General features: G+C 36.3%; 1 protein-coding gene across 4 annotated transcripts in view; it reads left to right on the plus strand.

Annotated features, from left to right (window-relative positions):
• Window positions 1-13,646: 13,646 nt before the first annotated feature.
• The window catches only part of LOC131930401 (kazrin), a 74,209-nt gene continuing 60,232 nt past the window's right edge, over window positions 13,647-27,623 (plus strand). The window contains exon 1 of one of the 4 annotated variants that reach the window (XM_059286864.1): window positions 13,647-13,712. The gene's annotated coding sequence lies outside the window, so the exon portion shown is untranslated. Of the gene's footprint in view, window positions 13,713-21,716; window positions 21,770-27,623 lie in introns of those variants that run through there. The other 3 variants (XM_059286863.1, XM_059286861.1, XM_059286862.1) reach the window with 3 other exon arrangements.

The following is a 27,623-nucleotide window of genomic DNA, read 5'->3' on the forward strand; positions in this document are numbered from 1 at the left end:
TCAAAAGCTATGATTCTGGCGGCATGGTAATTTGGTACATCGTTACGCATTTTCCCAAATATACTTAACAGATCAGTTCGGGGTGGGTTGGGGGGGGGGGGGGGGGGGGTACAACTTTATTCACCACTATCCGGTCACTTTAGGTCAATTATCCAACCCAGTCTATACCTAGGTGTGACATTAATGGTGAGGTGTGTGTGGGGTGGGGGTGGGGTGGGTGGGTGGGATAACCAACTCAGAGTGAACATAGCGTCAGTTTTTAGATGACTGTTCTAAACATACATATTCAATTACACATATATACTGATTCATAAATATATTTAAATAAGTAGCAGTGGTATTATGACAATATTTTTTTACAGAGGGATCAATGCGGGGGGGGGGGGGGTTGTAACTGGTTCATATAATTTGTAATCGTAATCACTATCGCCCAAACTGTCATAATGCTACTACATCATCGTGATGACGTTGTTGACCTTGTCAAAATTTCCCCACCGCTACGCAGTTTGCCCATAAGTAAATTTAAATAGAGGTGCCATATCAGTTGTATTTGTGTCTGTATTGTAATTTTTTTTTAAATTAATTACCCCGATTAAAACTGTATATATAAAGTAATATTTTAGTATTTATTGTGTGGGGTTGATCTGTTTTTAGAATTTAATGTGTGTGGGGTGCTATATTTTAAAATTTAATGTGTGGGGGATGCTATATTTTAGAAGAAGTGTCTGTTGATGGTGTGCTAGTTTTGGCAATGTGTGTGTGGGGGGGGGGGGGGGTGCACAAATAAACCTGAGTTAAATTCAGCTCCAGCTCTGGACGTGTCAGTCTCCGAGACGCCAATAAAAATATATCTCCTGCCGATAATTCCACGTGATACAATCTCCCGGCTTATCCTCCCGGAAAATGCCGGCTACATTGATAGCGAGAAGCGACGCCGATGACGTAAAGGTAATGCGCTTCACAGTGTGGGTTCTGGTGTCTAGAAGGTTATGGGATATGTTGTGTGTGGGGGTGGGGGTCAGGTGAGGTAGGTGAGGTAGGTGAGGGTACAAAATGTAGGGGGGGGGGGGGTTGGCGTTAGTGGGGGGGGGGGTCGTTTAGGTAAGGGGACATAAGTAATGGACTGTGTAGCTGAGGGGACGAAATCTACGAGGCGGCCTGGTCGTTTAGTCAGGGGGTCATTTGGTTGGATGGGGGGGGGGGGGGGTCATTGGATGTTAGGGTTATGGTTAGAGACAGTGACAATCCAACCAAAGTGAACAACACAAAATGGGGGGGGGGGGGGGGGGGGTGGAGGAGGTTTATAGGAAGTTAAAAAAAAAAATAATTTAAGTTGTATTAGTTTTTGTTCAATTTTTTTTCTAGAATGCTCTTTTCTAAAAAAAATTTCTTAGGTATATTAATAAATATATTCGGATCTTTTGATGTTAATGAAGCTTTAGCACCTCTCCCCAAATCATATATACATATATATATATATATATATATATATATATATATATATATATATATATATATATATATATATATATATATATATATATATATATATATATATATATATATATATCTTTTCCCCACACCTGAAGGGCTAAATCTTCGTCTGTTCTATACACTGTCAGGACAAATCTTGGACTTTAAAATATCACAAGCGTCAACTGACCTGAAGACGCGTTGTCTATCATAGCCAAAGATAGCCATCGGGTAAACCCGAGAGATAAAATTAGGTCCGAACCTGTTTTGGAGAATAGAGTCGCTCTTGTGGCTCGGACAGGGTTTCCTTGTCCTCTAGCGGGAGATCACTCTGTCTAAACAACCACGTGTTTCTTGCGCTGCGCTTTTTGTTTAGCTTTTTCCACACACAGCCTTTTATTTTTTCGTTCACTGAACTTGCTCTTTCAGTAATATAATACACTTTTAATTTTGTTTAAATATAAATTAATAGATATTATTTATAAGCTAGAGAAAGGATAAAGAAGACGTTGAAAGAATGATGAAATTAGTTTTTTTTTTTGTATTTATAGAACACATGCTCATCAAGCAACTTATTTTTTCTAAAGCGAATGTACTCTTGTAAGGGGGTGAGGTGGAGGGCTATACTAGCCAGAGCTCTAGAATGCAAAGCCGAAAGTCTCGAGTTCGAGTCCGGGTTCAAAAGTCAGTAGGACGTCCTTTAGCTATGATCGGTAGCTAACTCACGTTAAGGAAAGTAAAGGAGGCTGGACATAGAGCTGACCACAGTATCCCTTCATGTGCCGAGGTCAAGAAAAATAAAATGAAGTAGAGTTCAATGAACTCTACTTCATCTGCCCAATGGGTCGCTAGGTCTGAAGAGGTATCTTTACTTTTTTTTTTTTACGTACACTTGTTTAGAGCTTTTCTGTACTTTCTACTCCGAGGTAGAATCGAACTCAGGACAGGTCGAGTTAACTATTGCGATTTAGCATCGGGCTTGAATCATACCATTGCAAAAGTACAAGCCTTAAAATAAAAATAAAATAAAAATGGAATATTTTTTATTTCTCTTTATCAAACAAGGGTTTCGTTTAGACTTTTTTCTCCGGGAGGGGTGTGTGGAGGGGCGAGTTGAAATCTCCGTGTCGATAACGCAGACACTGATTTAATTATATATTTCCTATATACAAATTATTATATATTTTTCTATTTCGTCGGTGTAGGTAGGAGGGGGGGGGGCGATGCCATGATCCAGTGAAGGTAAGGGGGGGGGGGGGTTGAGGAGAGGTGCCTAAAAGTAACTCAGCATACAAACTTTTATTTTATATCAGATCACAATATTCACATTGTTATCATTATTTTTTAAGAAACTTGATTCACCACATAAAAACTCACCCCATCATTGAAAATGTGATAACATTAAAAAAGAAAGAATGCTGTATTAATGATAGTATGCTAATCATTGGCGAGATAAAACTCTCCGGCGAATGAGACAGACAATAAGGCGTTTACTTTAAGACGGCACCAAACGTTGCTGGTGTAAATCAGTGTTTCTTTCAGACTTGTTTCTCCGGGGGGGGGGGGGGGGGTTCTTGATATTTTTGGGGGACGGACAAAATTTTACAGTGAGAGGGGAAGGGGGGGGGGGGGTTCGGACACTAGTAAAAGTTTATATATATATATATATATATATATATATATATATATATATATATATATATATATATATATATATATATATATATATATATATATATATATATATATATATATATGTGTGTGTGTGTGTGTGTATGTGTGTTCTATATAAATTCCAGATGCCTGTTTCTCCGGGGGGGGGGGGGGGGGGGGTCGATATTTTTGGGAGACGGACAAAATTTTCCAGTGAGGGGGGGGGGGGTTCGGACACTAGTAAAAGTTTATATATATATATATATATATATATATATATATATATATATATATATATATATATATATATATATATATATATATATATATATATGTGTGTGTGTGTGTGTGTGTGTGTATGTGTGTTCTATATAAATTCCAGATACCTGGAACAAACTCTTGTGTAAACATAGTTTAGGATATGCCCTCCCTTTAAGAAAACGGCGTATTACATGACCCCGATATTTGAGATTTTCCTAGGTGAAAAAGTCTTCTTACTTTAAAGGTAGCGAGTTGTATACAAGTATATTTGTATCAGCAGGTATCATTCAAGTATTATGTAAAATTAAAAAAAATTTAAAAAACCTTCATCTGTAATATATTAGACTCACACCGCAAATATTTACAAAACGGCCGCGTCGTTTGATAACAGCTACATCTACACACGGTGTCAAAAGTGCGAACCACTACTGGTTTACTTACTCTAAGAAACATAGCTGCAAATGTTTTTATTTTTTTATTTAAAGGGGAGATTACGCCGCCTCAAGGTGAGTCTATTTCACAAATTTACCTATGTTTTACGCCCTGGAAATGTTTACCGTCTAGGCCTAATTATTGCTAATCGCGCGCGTCGTCTACAATTTAATCTCACGCGGAGATCACGTGACTAGCGATATTCCCCCCCCCCCCCTCCCCTTCTAGAAAATAAAAATAAATACCCGACAAGATGGCCAACATTCGTCGTTATCTGGTTCGTTTCAAACGATACGCCCCCCCCCTCCCCCACCCCATGTATGTAATTCCTGTGATAAAATTGCAAGTCAGTCTGAGTTAACCCTTTGCTATCTGTGTGTTTCATGTGTTAACTGTAACCCTTGCCAGGCCGAGGTGGAATTTTATTTTTTAAAGTTTTTTTTTTTTTGTTTTTTTTTTTTGTGTAAAATGTTTTTTTTTTTTTAATTTTTTTTTTTCGCTTTTTTTTTTTGTAAATTTTTTTTTTTGGATTTCGTTTATTTTTAAATTACCAAAATTAAATAGGTTTACGAGATAATTAAAAACTTATCTACATCTATATATAGTTGTGGTGTGGAGGGGGGGGGGGCAAGGTACTTCCAGTAGCGTGTACTGATAACATTTTAGTGCCACTGATTTGATATAACCATTTTTTTTCTATGTATAGACTGCCGAATCTGGAGTCATTACAAATGCTACCCTTACTAAAGTGCGTAAGAAGCTGTGTTTCTTTCAGGCATCTCTTGGGGGAGGGGGCACATCTGCCATCCCCACTCGCCTGAACGAAATGGGAATTTATTTAAAAATATACTTTTATCATTGTCCGCCCCTTCCCTTAAATAAGGAAAATATACATAACGTATTTGATTTCACACTTTTTATTTATTGTACCGTTAAAAAGACAGTACGTTTGAAGCAATTATTAAAATGTGATTTTCTTGTTATAACTCCGTTATGTGTTTGATATATTCAATGTTTCGTTTAATAAAAATATTAAATATCTTAATTAGACATTTTAATCTGTAATTTTACATTAAATTGTTACAGCTTGCACAGTTTATGTGTCTGTTATTTTGATCCGTGCACCTTGTTTGATAAAAACCACAGCGTGCTATGACGTTCGTACACTTGCATATCTGTGAAGAGGACATATCTTGAGTTACTTCCCTTACAATCATAAAGAGCGATAGTAAAAGAAAAACAAATATACATTGTTGTTTTTTTTTTGGAGACATTTTTATACTATTACTTCGCATTTTCGACTTTCATAAACAGTGCTTAACTAAATATTGATGATTTTAAAGAAACAGTTATTTGTAACAATTAATGTCTAATCACCTCACAAATTATTTTTAATTTTAAGCTAATTGGTTAGCTTTTTGAACATTTTTTGGTTTTTAAAAAGATATTATCTGGATTATTTCCCTTAGATTTATGATTTTTTTCCCCCTAATTTTAGAGTTCTCCCCCTTTGCTACCTACGTCACGAAGAGCTCACTATTAATCGTCAGGCTGATTCAAAACACATAAGAGCCGTCTTAAAGATAAGACCAGCGTTGTTTATATCTAGGTATCTGAACAGGTAATAAGAAATCCCCGGATCTAAGTCGTGTGGCTACCCCCCCCCCCCCAAGACTCCTCCCCCTCCGTGTATTTTTTTTCTCCTCTTTTTCTCTCCTGCAGGTAGCAGTATGCGGTGGAATGCGATCCTTATCGTAGCATGCCGTGTGTGTATTTGTGTGTTGGCCAGTGCTGCCAAGGGCAGGCAATTTGTAACCCGAATTAACACGAAAATAAATGTAGGGGCTAGGGGATGGAGAAGCAGGGAGAATTTGTAATTCGTTTTTTTATTTGTGTTTGGTTAGGTAAATAAATAAATAAACAGAGGGCATGTTTGGTGAGGCAACGTCATTGGGGGGGGGGGGGGGGGGGGGCACGCCCTTGGAGACCAGCCTCTTGTGACTTAAATGTTAAGCACTGACTTCGAGGCGTTCTAGTGACTAGTTGTATACCGTCCCCAACACATTTAACCAAAGACATTCTATAAAACACACCCTAAAACATCGCCCATAAACACCTCGGCTAAAACGCCTCAAGAAAAAAAAAATCAAACACCTTCGTTGAAATGCGGCCCCTGGTGCACCACCTTTAGATCTCCTCCGCATCTTTTTGATCACCTTCCTCAGAATACGTTCTTAGAACACCTTCAGAACACCCTCGCAACGCCTTCCTCAGATCACCATTCTCATAGCATCTTCTTTACAACACGTTCCTCACAAAAACTTTCCCAGAACACCATCAACACAATTCCTTCAACAAGACCCCTCAGAACACCATCAAACACCAACCTCAGAACACATTCCTCACATTACTTTTCTCAGAACACCTCCCTCAGAACACTATCAGACCAGCCTTACAACACCCTTAAAACACCTTCCTCACAACACCTTCCTCAACAGAACACCGCCCTTATAATATCGCACTTGGAACATAGCCACCCCCTTATAGAAAACAGGAGCGGCAATCTCTGTTGAACCCTGTCGAACTCTATCAGAAACCCCACCTTAGAAAACCCTCAATGAATAACCCCCACCTCTGGGAATTCCGCCTCTGAAAACCTGCTTACTTTACACTTTTCACTGCGGTATTTTTTCGGATTTTTCCAAAAAAAATTTTAACCTGTCTTTATTGTCCAAAAACGAACCAAATGTCCTTGACGATTTACGTACCACAGAACAGCATCTTAAATTTTAACTGCCTTTATTATTGTCAATACTTTATCTCTATTCTCGTCCATGAGTGAAATACACAGTTAACGGTATATGTATGCGTATCTTAATTTATGTACATGGAAGATGATGTGTAAAATATGTATATGTTTTAAATGTAGGTAGCACTGATTTAAAATTTAAAATTTGTAGCATTAGAAATGAACTTAAATATTTCTGATTTATAAAGCGCTTTATTCGAAATCAAATACACCATCAAATCATACACTTAAACATAATCTTTGATGTAGCTAAACTTAATTTGACCCCCGTCTCCAAGAACACGAGGACCGCTGGTACATGCTTATCAGCAGACAGGAAACAGCAGTGTCTTATCTGAGGGCGAGTTTAAATATGAAGCTTATCATTTTTCTTTCGTTGAAGCTGGGAGCTGAACGTGCAGTTCCCTTTCCTGGATGCTAGTTCCTTAAAGCATGGAATGTAGTCGTAAACTCAATATATTTAAGCAACTAAAATACATACTACATTTTCTTTATAAAAATAGTGATCAGGTTCTATAATTTATTTTGAAGATGATATGCATTTATCTCCCTTTTAAGAAAACAGGATTTTAAAATTTTTTACTATATTTAACATGATTTATGCTTTTCGCTATAATTTTTAAATTATCAAAATTAATTTCAGATCTAAAGGTATTTTTTATGTTAATGAAATGTTTTGCCCTAAATACATGAATGCTACAAATCAGTTAAACAATCGTATGTTTTATAAAATAATTGATATAATTAATACGTTTAAAAACATATTTTATCTTATATATAAAAGAATTAAAATATTAAAATAACATTTCCAATTTAAATACTTGAGACTTCAACGATTTCAAAAAATCTAAACAAGCAAAGAATTTTTTTTTTTTAAATTTTAAAATGTTACTCTAAAAAGAAAAAAGAAAATTAAAATAGCAAGGTGAATAAACTTTTATATTCAAAAGTTCAAGAACAAAAAAATTAAACAATTGGTTTGCAAAACGAATTTTGAAAAAAAAACGTTTGAGTGTTTACAAATGTGTTTATATCCCGTGATGGTGTAACATAATTCAACTTCAGACAAGACAAAACGTCGCCACAGTCAGAATGAACGTTGCAGCTTATTTATTTTTTTGCAACTTTTACTTATGTTACCATGTCTACGTGTCTTTGCGTCTTTCTTTCTGTGAGTAGGTTTGTGCTAAAAATGTTTACCCACAACATAGAGATCTGTCAAAATTATTTTTTTTTATTTTAATATTCTTATTTGTAGTGACTTCATACGATTTTTTTATAACAGATTTTATTTTTTTTTTTTATTTTTTTATTTTTGTTTTTTTTGTTTTGTTTTTTTTTTACCATCCATTATTTCCAATAATTTAAGAGATAATACACGATGGGAAAAGAGCAACCATATTTTATAATCGTTTATTAAAAGATTGTTTTTCTTTTAAACACTCATAAAAAAATCACACTTAATTTGTTTTAAAATTTTAACTAAGGGGATTAATTATTTCTTTTTTTACCAGTACTTGATTGCGCACCTGGAATGTAACTTGCCTTTCACTTTGTCAATTTGTTCACAACTTTTGTGACACGTATGTATAGGCCTACTCAAATCACAATAGCGATGTATTCACAAAATACTTCAGTGAAAGTGGCCTATCCTGATTATCAGTCTCACGCATAGAATGACTGATTATTCTCCCTTTAAATCGAGTTCCTTCCCCTTAAAGAAGATACCGTGTTGATACAGTAGAGTCGTTTTTCTTCGTTCGCTAAACCTCAACCTGCCTTGGGTTGTTACAGCTGGAATTCTCCCCTGATTCACGGCTGTGAAATATTTTGGGAAGATTTCTAAAATTTACGGCCAGCAGGCCGATGGTAGGGCAGATAGCACAGGCAACGTATGACCGAAAAAAATGTAAAACTTTAGAACTACACCTTAAAAAGCTGATTTTATAACTTATTTAATTACACTAGATCTAGGTAGATGACGTTGTAGCGGATGAAACCTCTACTCTTATGCTCTTTTAAAGTATGCAGACAATTTTAAAGCGCTTATGTCAGTTTACAGGATATTTTTAGATACAGATATTTTTTTTTAAATTCTAGATTCGCAATGGGAAAATGCGAACAAAAAAGTTCGCAAGCGGATTTTTGTTTTCTTATGTCGAGCATTTATAGACATTAACAAAGAGTGACCACAAGTACATTGTAGCATTAAAAAACATATTCCTCGAAATTGGACAAAATTAGAGTAATAGTATAATTTTTGTTTTTTATATTTGCGCAATTTTCCGATTGCGTATTTTTTCTGGGAACCGAGGTTTTCATCATCAAAATAATGAATTGCGAATTGTTTGTTTTTTTAACAAACAGATCGTTGTCTCTTTTTAGACAACGAACTTAGAAGAAAAGTTCTTATTTAGACCTAGCGTTCCATTTGGCACTCGGTCTATGATGGGATGGTGTATGCCCAGCCGCCTTTACTTTCCCCAAATTAAGTCAGGTACCCATCAGAGCTGGGTCGGTTCATTAACGTCCTACATTCACAAATCCTAACTGAGATTCGAACTCGAGACATTCGGGCTAGCAGCCAATGGCTCTTATCATTCGACCACACCGTCCCATCCGACCACGCCAAACTTTAGCAATTTAAAAGCAGGAAATTCATTAATTTGATTCCATTCTTTCAGATAATTGCGTACATTTTCAACATAAAGTTGTAGATATCTATAGATTTTTAAAAAAAATTGCTTTATCATCAAAATGTCCTACATTAAAAGTTTTAAAAATAAAAAATATTCATCATCATCTTTTCCTTTTTTGTGCCCAAGAAACATGGGGCCGTAAATAAAAAAAATAAATAGAGAAGATAGGAAAAAAAATATATTTAAAAAACTTTTTTCAATAAAAATCTAAAGGAAATTTGTCGAGACTTACAAGAAGCTTAAGGCAAATAAAACGATAGAAAAGGTTTTAGGATAATGAAACACTATATCTCCCAAAACCCTTGCCCAAACAAACACTCCGTTCATCGCGCATGCATGCGGGGAGTTAACTCTCAGCAAACAAAAATCCCCCTTCACGCTAGCTGTCGTACAAGGGGGGTTAAATCTGGTTTATTTCTTAACTAACTCGACCCGTTTGACAGAGATGAGGGGCGGGGCGGGAGTGAGGAAAGGAGGATGGGGGGGGGGTGTGAGGAGCCGGGTGGTGAGCGCATGTCTTCTGCTCTACACGTGTTTATTTAAGCTGGAGGAATGCATGCTTCGTGCACACATACACACAGCTCAACTACTCTCTCTCTCCATCATTCTCTTTCTACGTTGTCTGTTTAAAAAAAAACTGAGAACCTTATACCAATCAGTTAGATTACCACAATTAACAAAAACAGCTTTGAGGTGTTAAGGAAATGAAGAAAATTTACATCAAAACATATGTATAAGTACAAACATGCACACAAACACTATATATATATATATATATGTATATATATATATATATATATATATATATATATATATATATATATATATATATATATATACATATATATATATATATATATATATATATATATATATATATATATATATATATATATATATAAATGCACGTATATAAACATATAAACATATATATATATATATATATATATATATATATATATATATATATATATATATGTTTGTATATACTTGTATATATTTATCTATAAATACATATGTCTATATCTATATATGTATGTACATATATAAATATATATATATATATATATATATATATATATATATATATATATATATATATATATATATATATATATATATATATATATATATGTATATATATATATATATACACACACTGTATATGTGTGTGTAAGGCATTGCTTTATCATTAGCCGTATGTATTTCCCTTCACCCACCCTTCCACGTGCAGCATATATTTAAGCTCTTGCCATCTGACTCGTACTACGCGGACTTGGTTAAAGTTTTTTTTTTCAACTTTGTTCAATTCGTGGGGTATTGGCTGCTATGTGCTATGTAACGTGAATCTCATTTTTTTTTTTAAATGCAGGAGCTGCATCTTCGCCCTACTTCGTGCGAGTGTTATGGTTTTTTTTTTTACCTCCCTTTTGGTGGAACTCTCTTCCCTCAGCTTGCTGTACCGACATTAAAAACAAGGGGAAACTACCTAGTGATCCGCGAAGGTTTTTTTTTTCTTTAAGGCTGTATTAAAGAGAGAACTCTGGTTGGATATCGTTGTGTTTAATGTATTGCTTTCTATCGAACATGTGTTTAAGCCATCAGCTTGGAGCACGCGCAGTGTGTGTAGGATTTTTGATGTGCTGGTTTTGCTTTCATAAGATGGAGTGTTTTATTTTATTCGTGAACTGTGGGGTTCAAACTTGAATTTCAAGGGAATTAACTGTGTTGGAAATTTCTTGTGAGTTATTGGTGTTTTAAAAAAAAAATTGTAAAAAACTATATATGTGTATTCCATAGTAAACACTGTAGATTTCGAAAGTATTTTTGTGTAAACTGTATCCTTATAATTTTAAAGTGTAGGTTATCTACGAGTTTTATCTGGGGCGAGGAAATATGGAGCGGGTGGTTTTTTCTTCTTTTTTTAGGCTCAACTATAAAATTACACTCTTTAACACCTAGCTTCGTTTGAACGTGTCATATATAGCCTACTTTCCTTTTTAAAATATAACTAGAAGTCCGAAGTAATATACTTCTTAACAAAAAAAACTATCAGAAGTTTAGAATAATACACCACTTAACGATAAAAGTTTACAAGAAGTTTAATATTTCATTCTGTCAGTCAGCGAGTAACTCTATATTGATAATAAAATCAATACAGGCCTACTTTTTAATGTGAAAATATTATTAACACATGTTTTAAACACTATATCCTCTAAGAATAAATAAGGCCAGAAAGTTTTTAAAAAAAACCGAAAGGCCAACTGTCTAAAAATATACTCTTTAACACTATGGATAAAATAGCTTTAAGAAATAAATTTAAAAAAAAAAATACGATACTCTCTACTAGTAAAATGGTATAAGAAGTTTATACTGAATAAAGTCAAATTATAAAAAATTGAGAGTGGAAAAGAATATAGATCTAGCCGCTGACAAGAAAAAAATATAGAAAATAGCCGTAATAATTATTTAAAAAAATGGTATAAGACAATATAAAAAGTACTTAATTAGGCCTACTTTCTAACCACAAAGTCTTAAAAAAAAACAGCATAAAATACTAAACAAAACAAACTTAGAAATTTTTAAAAATACTAGATCTATTGGCCTACTTTTTACTATAAAATGGTATAAGAAGTTTATAATTAAATAGACTTATTCTCTAACCAAAATAAATAGAAATACTATAGGCCTACTCTTTACAAATAAAATGTTATAAGAAGTAAAAAAAAAAAAAAACGTGATGAACTCTCTAATCTATCAGGTGACAGGTGCTAGCAGGTGAGTGAGAGTTACGCTTGTATTTACCAAAACAATTCTTCTCTATAGTGGGATAGGGAAAAACGGGTGAGGTGGGTGGGGGAGGGGGTGTTGTTTTAACGTAATCGTACAGATATTTGGCACGCTCTGCTGAGGCAGTCAGGATTATCAGAAGATTGTAGTTAAGTAAAAGACCTAATAGAAGAAAGACCTTATTTTAGAAGACCTTATAGAAAAAGTTCTTACAAAAAACCATATCGGGGAAGACCTTTCAGTTGAAATCTTTTAGTTGAAGAAACTATTTTCAAAGACTTTAAGTAGAAGATCTCTTAGTAAAAGACATTGAAGAAAAATAAATGGTGAAGGACCCTAAAAGTAATAAAAAAAAAATTAAAGAATTGTAAAGTTAAAATCTTGAAGAAAAAGATTTTTAAGTTAAATATATCTGAACATTAAAACCTTACATTAATAGACCTTAAAGTAGTACAGAATGTTTTATTTTCATATATCAAGCAAAATAAAATCTATAGAATACAAAATTTAATCGGTAACGCAAATAATACATTAATAACTATATAAACGTATATAATAACGACCTTAAAAATCTAAATGAGAATTTTAAAATATAATTCATGAATATGTAAAGATGTTTGGTAAATAAAATCAAAAGTTATAGAACAAGAGTCTTTATTTACGAGCACATAGATCTAGCACAGTTTACATTTACGTGGAGTGGTTATACAACCCGCGAGGATGTGACGTAAATATTGAGATTTTGGCGAGAGCGTAGCGAGGGGTTGAAAAGTCAAATGTCACATGAGTTAAACATAAAAATAGGTGGGGTTGTATTGGAGGGAAACCCAACTGGGATAAAATAACAAACGTTATTTATAACTTTATGAACAGTGAAGTTTCTGTGCGGTCAGTCCTTATAAAATAATAAAATGAAAAATGTGCTTAATACAGAACCAAATCATTATTTGAATGTATTTTTCAGAGATAATTTTTTGGGGAAATGTATTCTAAGCTTGAAAAACAAAAGTTGTGTTGAAATGTTTTTTGCTAATCTAGGTTTGTTTTCAGATATCGTGTTTCGATTCAGCACGTACGTGTAGAAAAAAAAATTTGTAGTAGGGGAAACAATCGGGTTACAAGATAAAGGGAGACAAAAACATTTGGGTTGAAATATACCATTTTAAGTGCTAACCACAATATTAGTAACTTTCAATAACAAAACATGAATTAAGTGATAGAGGCTATAATTTATTTATATATATATATATATATATATATATATATATATATATATATATATATATATATATATATATATATATATATATATGCTTAAGTTCAAAAGTTCCTAGAGTAATAACTATTTGTAAAGTATTATCAATGCAATATCTATTAATCGGACATACGATTTATTAATTAATAAACGCTTTATAATCTCTATACAACCATTCGATTTGTTTAGTTCAAAACAAATAATTGAATTCCAATGGGATTTACTGAAAGTGCAGAGCAAATACTTTTACTATTCTCAATTCTCACGGGAAAAAGACATTAAAAAAAAACAGAACATTCTCAGCGCAGGGGAGATAATCCCCGTAGATAAGCAAAAGGAGGTAAGAACATGAGTACTTTCCCTTGGCATGACTTTTTATTTTATTTATTTTTTTATTTATTATTATTTTATTATTATTAATTTTTTTTTTATAGAAAGTTAGTGAATAAGCATTATCATTATTAAACATAAATTATAAGAACACAGAAATTATACACGTAAATGATGACGTATCAAAATAAATATTAAAATAAGTATAAGGTATCGACCCTCTGCACCCACCCCCACTCCCATCCCCACCACCTTTCAAATGCCTCTCGCTAAACACATTTTAAAAATTTATATTTACAAGGAAAACATTCAGTAAAGTGTTGAGAAAAATGTATTTCGCTGTAATACAATGGGAATCATATCACATTCACACACAGCTTTTTTTCAGGCATCTCTTTGGGGAAGGGGAGGAGGCACTCCCCTGGAGATGGTCCCCCAGCCCCTGATGATATAGAAAAATTCATAATTTATACAGAATGTAAAGACTTTAACCAGTGTCCACCCTCCCTGAAATTCTTAAACTCATCATGACACTACAGATTTTTTGACACCCCCCCCCCTCCCCCACCATTTTTTTGTATTGTGTTTTCTTTTTTTAATGTTCAACTTTGATTCGTCAACAGAAGAGAAAATACATCCTTGTTTTTAGTTTCATTAATAATCACACGCATACGCACACATGTGCACTAATATTTATTGATTTATAAATGTGCACTTAGGCTATAGCCGCACATACACACATACATGGACATACGAACATACAAAATAATTGATACAACTTACCGATTCTCATATTCTTATTTAGTATAAATGATCCCTGTATGTGCCTACATTATACCTACATGTTATTTAGTAGAAATGATCAATCTATATGCCTACATTATGTTTACATCTTATTTAGTATAAATGATCACTGTATTTGCCTACATTGTTAGTAACAATTCCAAGAGCTATCATGGAAAAATCTGTATCTATCTCTTTCAATTTGAACACTACACTAATCTCTCAATCTACTCTTCCATATCTCTTCAAGTTGTGAGGAAATAGATTAAATTAGTTTTTGTCTCCTCTACCCCCTCTTTCAATCCTCAAATCTCATTCACAACCCCCACCCACCCCCTATTCCCTCCTCTTACACCCCCTAAAGTGGAGAACAAGAAAAATAAGTTTTGCTTCCGGCTACATTATCTGCACTTGAAACTCAACGAATGCATTTTAACACCGGACAACAAAGCGAAAAAAAAGTAACAAAAAACCGCACGGTGTGAAAGTCCCCTTATTCTTTAATTCGACGACCGGCTAAGCCGTAGACGTTTCGTATTGAACTGTGGTTCGTCAGTCATCGCTATTTTCAACAAAGACGTGACAGGCTGTGGACGAGGGGGGAGCGAGGGGGATTATCAGCAGGCACCACACTGTGGTGTGTTAAAATTATTCGGCAATTATTTTGTCATTATTAAAATATCGGATGTATTCCAGTGGGTTTTTTTTTTGTTTATCTGCGTGTATGCCAAAAATACAAATACTAGCCCTATAACTCACCTTAACGTTAATCCTAGTCTAATCCTTGACCTTGACCTCATCATTGACCTTAACCCTAAACATAACCAAAAACACTAAAAAGTGTTATTTCAACGCCAAGGGTAGACAAAGGTACAGAATATAGTCCAAGTTAAGACAGAACAGACAGACCCGACGGGTTCCGAACCTACCACTCCTCACGGCACCGAATCGCCTCGCCTTCCATGCATCAAGTCAGACGTGTAACCGATTCTGCCAATCAGCTCTACTAATGAAAATACCGGGGTTAAAGGAAATTTTTATCTGTAAAAATGATTTTTTTCCTTTGACGTCTTGAGAGATACCCGAAAGAAACACTTCTTATCAGCGATTCATGCTGGACAAATAGACAACTGCTGTATATGTAAAAAAAAAAAAAAAAAAATACTCACTGAAGAGTCAGACTGACTAAACAACTAAGATGGTCTTCAATTTTTTTATGCTTTCTATAAAACCGTGTAAAATATGGTGAACCAGGGAACAAACATTGAATTCATACAATATGTCTGTGTAAGTTGGTAGCCAGCAGGATAGGTGGAGCAGAGTTCACGGACTGTCGCACTGGGTTGTCATAGCAACGACTTGAGACAGCTGTCACCCAGCTTGTATCAGGGTTCCCGTCATCGTTGTATAACCACTGTCACGGTGTCGTTAGGTGTGAGGGGATGTGTGTTTGTGGGGTGGTGGTGTGGGGGATGTGTAGTTTTAGGGTGGGGATGTGTGTTTGTGGGGTGGGGGTGTGGGGGATGTGTGTTTGTGGGGTGGGGGTGTGTTTGTGGGGTCACTGGGGTAGGGGTGTATATGTATGGTGGGGATGTGTAGTTGTAGGGTGAGGGATGTGTGTTTGTGGGTGGGGGTGGGGGGTGACACTCCATGGAAATCAATATTTGTTTCTATATAGCTGGGGCATTAGAGAGAGAGCGCAAACAAATAAAGTGCCAAATGAATAATGTACATGACATGTGTGAAGGTGTGTGTGTGTGTGAGGGGGGGGGGGTAAGCTGCAGCGTCCGCTTGGGTCACGTATGTCATCACTGCTGTACAGGGACGTCATGCGCATGGACGTCATATATGGACGTCATTGATATGGGCGTTATAAATGTGGACGTCATACATAAGGACGTTATACAGCTCGATGTCGCCATACAAAGGGTGGCCTCATAAACATGGATGGCATACACAGTGACGTTTTACACAAAGACGTCATATATATGCACTTTATATACATTGAAGACATACGTATGGACGTCTTCTCTCCGTCATACAAAGGTGCCTCATAAATATGGGCGTCATACACAAGGACGTCATACGTAGAGACTTAATACAGAGCATGTCATACAAAGGGGCATCATCACCATGGACGTCTTACACAGAAAAGTCTTACACAAGAACGTCCTACATAGGCACGTCATTCACCGGTCCAGGCTTTTGTATCGAGTTCTTTCACTAATAGATAGCATAATTACCTGCAACATGGCTATCAGTCGCGAACTCTACTCCACCTGTATAAAGTGCAATCCGCAAGTTGTTTCATATAACTGACATCGGTGGCCACGTCAAACGTGTCGTTTCGCCTCCGTGTCTTCGTTAAAGTTGGACCATTGCATTATCATCAAAACACGTCAAAACACGTCAAAACACATCAAAACGTAAGGAAACACAAGCAAGCACGTCAGGTTGTATTTGAAGTCGACCTGTCAAGTACATTATCGTGACATCCTCCCCTCCTTCCCCTGCCCACCTCCACTGTGTCCAACCGCTCTTCATGTTTACACTGTACTACACGTATTCAAGTGAACTATCATATGTCGGTATTGTCGTGTATATGTGTGCGTCACATGTCCGGTACCATTAATAGCTGATTGTTGTGTTTTCAAAGACTGAGGTTAGTTAGCACCTTTCAGGGTCAGAGTTCACGCCTGCCCAGGTCTGCTGTGCTTAGGCCATGAATGTGGACCATCATCAACGCTCTATATTAGCGCTCTATTTTAAAACGTTTTTCTTAACTCAGCTTCGCGTTTGTTTGTTTGTTTGGTTGTTTGGATGTTTGTTGTTAAAATTGACATCGAAAATTAGCCCACTTCTGATTGCTCTAGAGACCTGAAATTTGGCATGCATGCTACTTTCGCCTAACAATTTCAGATGCAATCATAAAAACTAGCAATTAGTGACCGTAATTAGCTTAATTTAATTACGCCCCAAGGACCATAAAATTGAGGACATGATTTCTAAAGATACCGACAAGACTTGAGGCCTATTGACACAGTTACTTCGGCCCCAATCGATGTGAGCGCGCTGGCCGTGATCGTATAGTGGTTAGTACTTCGCGTTGTGGCCGCGACAAATCAGGTTCGAATCCTGGTCGCTCAAGATTTTTAGTCCGTGTATTTATAAACACTTTTTTAAAAACCACGTTTTTCATGTGTAGCAACGGACTAAAAGGAGAAAATAAAATACTTAAAAAAAACTTTTAAAAAAACCACGTTTTTTATGTGTAGCAACGGACTAAAAAGGAGAACGGACACGGTAACACATTGTTAACGGTGACACGGTTGGTACGCTGGGCATGCTAAAATACACATAAACACGTTTTTCCTTAACTCAGCTTCGCGTTTATTTGTTTGTTTATGGGAGATTTGATCACGTGATTCGTGAGTAGATCTCCAGGCCAGCAACGTAAATTACACCCTTTCTCTGTTTAAAGCGTATCGGTCGCTCAAGATTTTTTTAGTCCGTGTATTTAAAAACACTTAGTCAAGTCATACTTAATCAAGTGATTAGATAAAGTAGAAAATAAACTATATAAAAAACTTTTTAAAAACCACGTTTTTCATGTGTAGCAACGGACTAAAAAGGAGAAAATAAAATACTTAAAAAAAACTTTTTAAAAAACCACGTTTTTCTTGTGGACTAAAAAGTAGAAAATAACTATTTACATACATTTGATGACAAAAAACGTGGGTCGGGCAGATGGGTCGGGAAATTTGATGGTGAACGTACCCACGTTTTTTGTCATCAAATGTATGTAAATAGTTATTTTCTACTTTTTAGTCCACAAGAAAAACGTGGTTTTTTAAAAAGTTTTTTTTAAGTATTTTATTTTCTCCTTTTTAGTCCGTTGCTACACATGAAAAACGTGGTTTTTAAAAAGTTTTTTATATAGTTTTTTTAAAACGTTTTTCTTAACTCAGCTTCGCGTTTGTTTGGTTGTTTGGTTGTTTGGATGTTTGTTGTTAAAATTGACATCGAAAATTAGCCCATTTCTGATTGCTCTAGAGACCTGAAATTTGGCATGCATGCTACTTTCGCCTAACAATTTCAGATGCAATCATAAAAACTAGCAATTAGTGACCGTAATTAGCTTAATTTAATTACGCCCCAAGGACCATAAAATTGAGGACATGATTTCTAAAGATACCGACAAGACTGGGGGCCTATTGGCACAGTTACTTCGGCCCCAATCGATGTGAGCGCGCTGGCCGTGATCGTATAGTGGTTAGTACTTCGCGTTGTGGCCGCGACAACCCAGGTTCGAATCCTGGTCGCTCAAGATTTTTAGTCCGTGTATTTATAAACACTTTTTTAAAAAACCACGTTTTTCATGTGTAGCAACGGACTAAAAAGGAGAAAATAAAATACTTAAAAAAAACGTTTTAAAAAACCACGTTTTTTTTGTGTAGCAACGGACTAAAAAGGAGAACGGACACGGTAACACACGGTTGGTACGCTGGGCATGCTAAAATACACATAAATACGTTTTTCCTTAACTCAGCTTCGCGTTTATTTGTTTGTTTATGGGAGATTTGATCACGTGATTCGTGAGTAGATCTCCACGCCAGCAACGTAAATTACACCCTTTCTCTGTTTAAAGCGTATCGGTCGCTCAAGATTTTTTTAGTCCGTGTATTTAAAAACACTTAGTCAAGTCATACTTAATCAAGTGATTAGATAAAGTAGAAAATAAACTATATTAAAAACTTTTTAAAAACCACGTTTTTCATGTGTAGCAACGGACTAAAAAGGAGAAAATAAAATACGTAAAAAAAACTTTAAAAAAAAACACGTTTTTCTTGTGGACTAAAAAGTAGAAAATAACTATTTACATACATTTGATGACAAAAAACGTGGGTCGGGCAGATGGGTCGGGAAATTTGATGGTGAACGTACCCACGTTTTTTGTCATCAAATGTATGTAAATAGTTATTTTCTACTTTTTAGTCCACAAGAAAAACGTGTTTTTTTTTTAAGTTTTTTTTAAGTATTTTATGTAGAGCTAAATGGTCGTAGTGTAGCGATTCAGTGCCGTGTTGAGTGGTGGGTTCGGATCCCGTCTGGCTAAAACGACTCTAGTCCTTTCCCCACCGTGGCAGCAGACGTAGGTATCACGTGATTTAGGTCACGTGTTTGCAAGGAGTCTACATTTGGCGTTGTAATAATAATAACGAAGTGTCTACTCGGAAGAAGATTTTTCTCCCCAAGGTCTCCACTTAGTCGGCAAAAGATAGCTCTGCGCATGTGCAGTGACCTATGGCTAGGGTTAGGGCTAGAATGAGGGTTAGGGGTAGGGATAGGGTTAGGGATAGGATTAGGGATAGGATTAGGGATAGGATTAGGGCTAGTGTTAGGGATAGGATTAGGGTTAGGGATAGGGTTAAGGATAGGATTAGGGTTGGTGTTAGGGTTCTGCGGTTGTAAACACACGCATGCGCAGTACCATCGAAAACATCGCCGCTAAGGCAAGTCGTAGTTTCTCACCATTGCGCATGCGTATCTCATGCGTATCTTATTCCGGCTAGAATCGGCCTAATAATAATTATCTGTCTATCTATATGGCCTTTTGCTATTATGTGGGACGGCGTGGCCGAGCGGTAGAGCGTTAGACTGCTAACCTTAGAGTCTCAAGTTTGAATTCGTGTTTAAGTCAGTAGACAGTCCTTGAGTCCATCCAGCTTTGTTGGGTATCTAACTCACGTTAGGGAAAGTAAAGTCGGCTAACCACTTTATCTCTATACGCCGAGGTAACAGGAACAGGTGAACTCTACTTCATTTGCCCTACAGTGGTTTGAAAGGTTTGCTGTTTCACTAACAATGTATCCAACTTCTCTTTATGTTTTTTCTCATCTGCGTGCGCATTGTTCTTACGTCCCTCGCGTGAGCACTAACACATTATTAGCTAGAAGACACTAAGGCTGTAGCAGTTCCCTCCCTTGCTAATCGATTCTATATTAACACAGCAATTTAGCCAGGGGAGGAGGGGGGATTACGGGCGGGGTGGTGGGGTGATATGAAAGATGTAGGACAACAGCTTGTGACAGGTCGCTGTGACCCGCGTTGATTTGACCTTCGATAACAATCACACACGGACGTATAGCGGGAGTTTGCGAGCGTGCCTTGGGTTATCGTTGCATCGGTTTCCGTTCTTGTATGTGACCAATTGTCGATGTTGTTATGTTGGTTTATCTTCCTTAGGTTTTACAAGCTAGTCTAGTGATTTTCGATGTGATTGTTTTTTGAAATTTGCCTGGAAATGTTTCTTGTTGACTGGAGGTATAAATGATTATCATTGACAATGCAGGTATGGGTGAATGTTTGTCTCAAAATATGTACCTTTGTCAGTCAGTTTGGGTAGTTAACTGTCTTTCTATCCGAGTGCCTTTATGTCTGTATATGTTTGTCGTTTGTCCGTTTTTCCCTCTATCCAACTACCCTACCCTACCTTACACTACCTTACCCTACCCTACCCTACCCCACCCCCTTCCCTCCACTCTATTCCACTCTACTCCACTCCACCCACCTCACCCCACCCCACTCCACTATACTCTACTATACTCTACTCTCCGCTCTGCTTTGCTGTTGTTGTTTTTTTTACCTCTATGTAATGTCTACTCTGTCTGTTCTACATATTCTTTCAGTCTGTCCGTCTGTCCATCAACCCACATGTATGTCTCATATAAAATAATTCCTTTCATATCCATTTAAGTTTTTCTCATGCGACCTGACTTGTCCCACATAAGAAAAACACATCAAACAGATTGAGCCATGCTGTATGTAATAAATGCTTTCCAACCTGGATTTTGAACCCCTTGAACTCTGAAATCAATAACAGATAACGGCGTTTTCGTTCATGATTCGTGCATACAACACACCCATCTAAAAAAAAACGTAATAGTGATAATGTTAAAATTTTCACCGCACCGGCTGAAGAGGACATAAGTTTCACCAGCGACCACGCACGAGGTTCACGCATCACCTCTCCGCCACAGGTCTTGTCAGGGGAAACAAATCCGTTCGAGGGTCTTTCCTGTCACTCGTTCTCTCAAGCTGGGGACGGCGGTGGCCTGGAGTTGTCTCCCATCATGTGGTGTAGTTCGCGCTATTTTCGTGTGTTCGGTGTGTAAATTCGGACAGTGATTTTCTTTATAATAGATCTATACATTTTTTTTTAAATTAATATTTTTAAGCGGATTTTTCTTTATACTATGGATTTATTGTCAGCAAAGTTCAAAGGTCGGTAATGTGACGTAATAAACAAAACGAAACAAGAAGTCTAAGATGAATCCTATGATATTGTGATATTAGCCTACTTGAAGTATAATTCTAAGTTAAAAAAAAATAATATGAATATATATATGTATATATATATATATATATATATATATATATATATATATATATATATATATATATATATATATATATATATATATATATATATATATATACATATAGGCCTACATATATATATATATATATATATATATATATATATATATATATATATATATATATATATATATATATATATATATTTATTTATTTATTTATTTATTTATTTATTTATTTATTTATTTATTTATTTATTTATTTATTTATTTATTTATTTATTTATTTATTTATTTATTTATTTATTTATTTATTTATTTATTTATTTATTTATTTATTTATTTATTTATTTATTTATTATTTATCGATGCGTGTACCCTATTAGTTTAATTAACATGTAATAGTTAAGTTACATTTATTTATATATATATATATATATATATATATATATAACCATTTTATTATTGATTCTGACGAAGACCAATGTTCGAAACGTTAATCGATTTGTATTTCCCCATAAGTTTGTGATGTGATATAGTAAATCTGTTAGCCTTTACATTGACGAGATCGGGACGTTATGTTTTAAGTCAACACTAGATAGCTTATAATGTCCAACATTGTGGGAGTTTTTTCCTGCGCTTCTGAGGTATATTTCTGAATCTAGATCTATAAAGCTAATTAAATAAAGCTAATTTAGTGCTTCGTGTGGGGAGACACGTCTCTTTCCGAAGTGTTGATTCTATTAGAATGTAGGCTAATTTTTCGTTATGGGTGACTGGCAATCAACATACCAAGTATACCCATACCCATCAATAAAATCAGGTTTTTATTTAAGTTTTGGTTAGGGTTTACTCTTTCCATCGAGCTTAAGGCACAAAGGGAGATAACAAAGTGTGCCCGTACACAAAAACTAAATCACTACGTGAAACCAAACAACTAAATCAATACGTAATTAAGATAATTATAGTGTCCCATGTCGTGATTGCAGTGATTATAAAGCTATTAGGCATTCGGAAATAAAACCATTAGTCTTTAACTAGGCATTCGGGAATAGAACTATTAGACTTAATAATTCAGGCATGCGGAAATAAAACTATCAGCGTTTTACCAGACATCCGGAAATAAAACTATTACTGCCTTTAGCCTGACATCGCTGTACAAAGCGCATTAACTCTTTGGGCAAGGGTTACCGGAAATACGTCACTCGCGTGTATGTTAATTAGCGATTGCTCAGGCGATGAAAGAAACAGAGATTGATTAAATCTACGCAGATATAAATGATGGAGGCATTCTTTCTTGATAGATATTTTCTTTTCTACACAAAACAGTCGCACACACACACACATAAACACACACACATACACATATATAATCTGTAGAACTATGACTACTTGAATACTGACCTGTAGCATTGTGGAGAGTGTGGTAGAGTGGTATAGCGTTTAGGAATGTGTTAAGTCTGATTTGAACTATGTATCCCGCTACCATGGTTAGGAACAATGGCGAAGATGACATAAGGCAAAGAGTGTGCGGTCTGCATTTAATACTGAAATTACATAAACTCTACTGGCACTATACCAATCACGCATAATGTAGAAATGGTTATTACTTTAGCGATTTTAACCTATTTGAACCTGACAAAGAGAGTAGAATATACCTGATTATATGGCTAGCAATGATAGCATTGTAAATATGTATGTACTAATATTTTAGTATGGCTTTATAAAAACCTTCTTGGTTATAATAATAAGATTATAACGGTTCCCAGAAATATGAACAATACGCATATTTTGTGGTAAAATGTTTTATTATGCTAACGTTTTTAAGTTTCGTGTGCAATTTGTTTTGGGCGGGGGTAGGGGGGGGGGATCCGGCTATTGCATGTTAGGTAGCTGGAATAACTAGCAACACGATGATGTGATATGTATACTATGTGTAATATGTGTGTGCTTCCGTAATCTGAAGCAGCACTCGTTACTTGCTATGAGATAACAGGCTTATTCACAGATACTATCCATTCGTCTTGTCATTTTTTTTGACACACTAGTTTTTTGACACTTTTTCTTGACACGTTTTGTCGCCACTCGATCAACAGGCATGTCACTGATAACAGATTACGTTGCCCCCCCCCCCCCCCCCTACACACACACCGAACATACCCACACCACCCTCAAACATACTCACACACTATTGACAATATAAAAGAAATAAAAACGATACCGTTCTTATAACTTATAGAGAAATGCCACATCTTCTTCTTGTGTTTGATTAGTGGGTTAATGTATTAACAACCTGATGTAAAACGAAAAACATTAAATTCTACCCCCCCCCCCCACCCACCCCGTAAAACACGTCCAAGTCACTTCACTCAACATTGTTCTCACAATTGTCTTTGTTCTTACGCGGTAACAAAACAAATGCTTCGTCACACTAACGACATGTATTAATACACACCACACCTACCCCCCTTTGGTTTAATGTCTTCACTGGGCCTTGTGAAGCATGCCTCACCCCTCCCCTTACCTATCCCCAGACGTAGGTCAACCACCTATCCCATCAGATTATTTAAAAAATCAAGGTATAAATCTAAACTTTAACACTATTAAAACTCCTTACAGACTATTCGCCTCCAGGTGTTTCGCTTTAAAAACCCACACTTAACATAAACCCTCTGACAGGGCGTTTATCCCTGGGGGTCAAAGGTCGTGACGGCTTCATCCTTTTATCTCAGCGGGACGTCCAGGTTAAGATCGAACTGATTAATTCATTAATTATTGATTGATCCGGGTTAAGCAGCCGCTGATGAACATATGTCTTTGTGCGATTGGGACGCGGGCAGACGCTGTTCATCTGCAAACATGTCTTGGAGAAACTAGCGTGGGATGTTTATCGTTGAAGAGCTATGCTCGTCTGGTCTGCACAGTGGCGGATCCAAGGGTTTGTTTGGTGGGGGTGGGGGGGGGGGGGTATTGTAGGATTTCTAAATATGCAAAATAAAATATGATTTGCCGGAAATGTTTTTTTTTTTAACTCTTTAAATTTTTTTTTTAGAACCGATATGGGGTTTGTGAAGCCACCAAGAGCTCGTCTTAGTGTTTCTTTCAGATATTTTTCTCGGGGGGGGGGGGGTGGAAACTGGTAAAAAAATATACGTAGACGTTGTAGGAGTTCTTCGGGGGGGGGGGACATACTGGTACTGCTACGGTAAGGATTTCAAAATATACAAAACAAAATATAATTTGCCAGAAATGATTTTTTTTTAACTCTTTGAATTCTTTTAGAGCCGATCCGAGGATTGTGAGGACACCATGAGCTCGCCCCAGTGTTTCTTTCAGGCATTTTTCTCCTGGGGTAGGGGGTAGGGACTCTATAAATTTTCGGGGGACGGACTAAATTCGGACTAAATTTAATTTTAAGTGTGGGGGGGAGGGGGTGGATACTGGTAAAAGTATACGTAGACGTTGTAGGCGTTCTTCTGGGGGTGGGGGGGGGGGCTGAAAGAAACTCTGCTCGCCCATGATTCCATAACCTCCTCATGTAAGTGCTTCTTCCAGCTGAGGTGGCTGTCTATTTATTTTCCTGTTCTTCCCTGACGTTCGCTGAACACTTGGCCCTAATTTCGTCTTCTGATCTCTGCTAATATGCAAGCAAACAGCCGCTTGGTTATTTTAAAGGTTATGTTTAAGTTTCTTGACATGCCCATTTAAATCCATACATTCCCCCTCCCTCCTACACACACTCTATCTCACACATACACACACGCACACACACGCACATACACACACATACACACACACGCACGCACACACGCTAAGCTGCCAACCTAACGCACACAAATATTTGTTGTAAATAATTCTATACTTCGTTACAATGTGAGTCTCGGGTTTGTTCTTAATAATAGTATCTAGTCTAATAAAGGACAGGTGCAGCAGAGTTGGCTTGTTTTAGTGGCCGTTCACGTGAGTAATACAGCACGATTTATTTATTGGACAAACCTTGATTATATTAACCGTAGCCTACATCATTAGCTCAGCTATGAAGTGTAGAATTTGAAATCAGTTATCTTTAAAAAAGTTATTGATTTCTTTGAGAATGTAGGTCTGAATTTTTTTTTCATAAAGCAATATTTATTTTTAAAGATTGTAAAAAATAGGAACTCATAAACAAAAAAAAAATAGAGCCGATTATGTAGCAATTTTTATTTTCAATGTTGTATCGATTTTGAAGATAGTAAACTTCTGACACGTGCGTTCTTGTTATGATGTGTCAATACACGGTCTTCAAGGTTGGTCATGTGACTTGAGCCAGAAAAACTCTCCAGACAGCTCGTGTTGTTCTGTCCTGGTGTACCACGTAATGGAATGGTGGGTGGGGATGGAGGGGGAGGGGGACTCAGACATCTTTCTTCTACGTTATCGATTCTCGAAACGCGCCGAATCAGGACTGATTGCCCCCCCCCCCCCCCTCCTTTTACGTCCCTGAGAGGCGTCACACATATCGTCTGGCGATGGTGGTAGACTGACGTCACGCTTCTGGGTTGATTAAGGCAACTGGGGGTGACGTCATTGATATTGGCAAGTAAACGGACTTCGGAGATGGCCTCTTTTTATATTGCCTGGCAACAGAACCTGGTGCCGATGTGTCGACCCATAGACAAACACCGAAAACTGTAATGGGATTTTTGTTTGGGTTTTTTTTTTAATTTTTGAAAATTTTCGATTTGTGTGGCCTACCTATATCGCATAGATCGAATTCGCATTTAATTTATGTTCATTGTATAACTATTTTGGTAGATTCGTGGAAATGGAGTAATTGTCCTACCATAGTTATCCCTCAAATTATGTTACTTTGTATAACTATGTTGGTAGATTCGTGGAAAGGTGGATGTTGTCAAACCATAGTTCGCCCTTAAATTATGTTAATTTGTTTTATAATTTTGTTGGTACAAGGGTAAAAATGGGATAACTGACATACCATAATTCGCCCTTAAATTATGTTCATTTTTTAAAATTATGTTGATAGATTGCTTGAAATGTGGAAACTGTGATACAATAGTTTGGGCATGAGAAAGTGTAGTGTGTATGTGGTGGTGGTGTGTGTTCTGGGCTGGGGGGGGGGGGGGGTAGGTGGTAAGTAATGCGAAACATGACTACCAGGATTAAAGTATCACTCGTCCAGCGATACAAATTTCTCCAGAAGTGCTTAAAATACTCATTCATACGTCCGAGAATATTTCATTGCAAATCTTCTGCCGTCTACGTCATTGGTTGTGTTGTACATTGTTTTTCTTTGAGATTATTTCACGACGTCACGGGAATATGTTGTGGTTAATTATGCATGCATGTTATAATTTGTTGAGGGACGAATTTTTTTTTTTTTACTAATGAGCGTAATTACTGTTACCACTGGAAGCTGTGAAACCAAAACACAATTATGTTCATTAATTAGCGTTTAGAAGGTTGTGTTTTTTATGTGTGTGTGAATTCACACGTCGTTGCGCCTCGTCCACATTTCAATACATGTCTAAACACACCTGCATGTACGGGGGGGGGGGGGGGAGGGGGGAGGTGAAAGGAAGGTCTGAGGTGTATGTTGCGTCATGTTCGCGTATTTTCAAACAGGGAAGCGGAAATGTAGGCCATGGTATTTTTTTTTGTTCGGCTTTTAAATTAACGCGGGACCTTTAAAATACTTGAGGAGTATTTTTTCTTCTTTTTTTTCTTGACGTAAAAAAATCAGATGGGCAGAGCCGGCGCTA

This window comes from Physella acuta, unplaced genomic scaffold, assembly GCF_028476545.2.
Source record: "Physella acuta isolate Inbredline_101_S28 unplaced genomic scaffold, ASM2847654v3 ptg001768l, whole genome shotgun sequence".
NCBI classification, from domain to species: Eukaryota; Metazoa; Mollusca; class Gastropoda; family Physidae; genus Physella; species Physella acuta.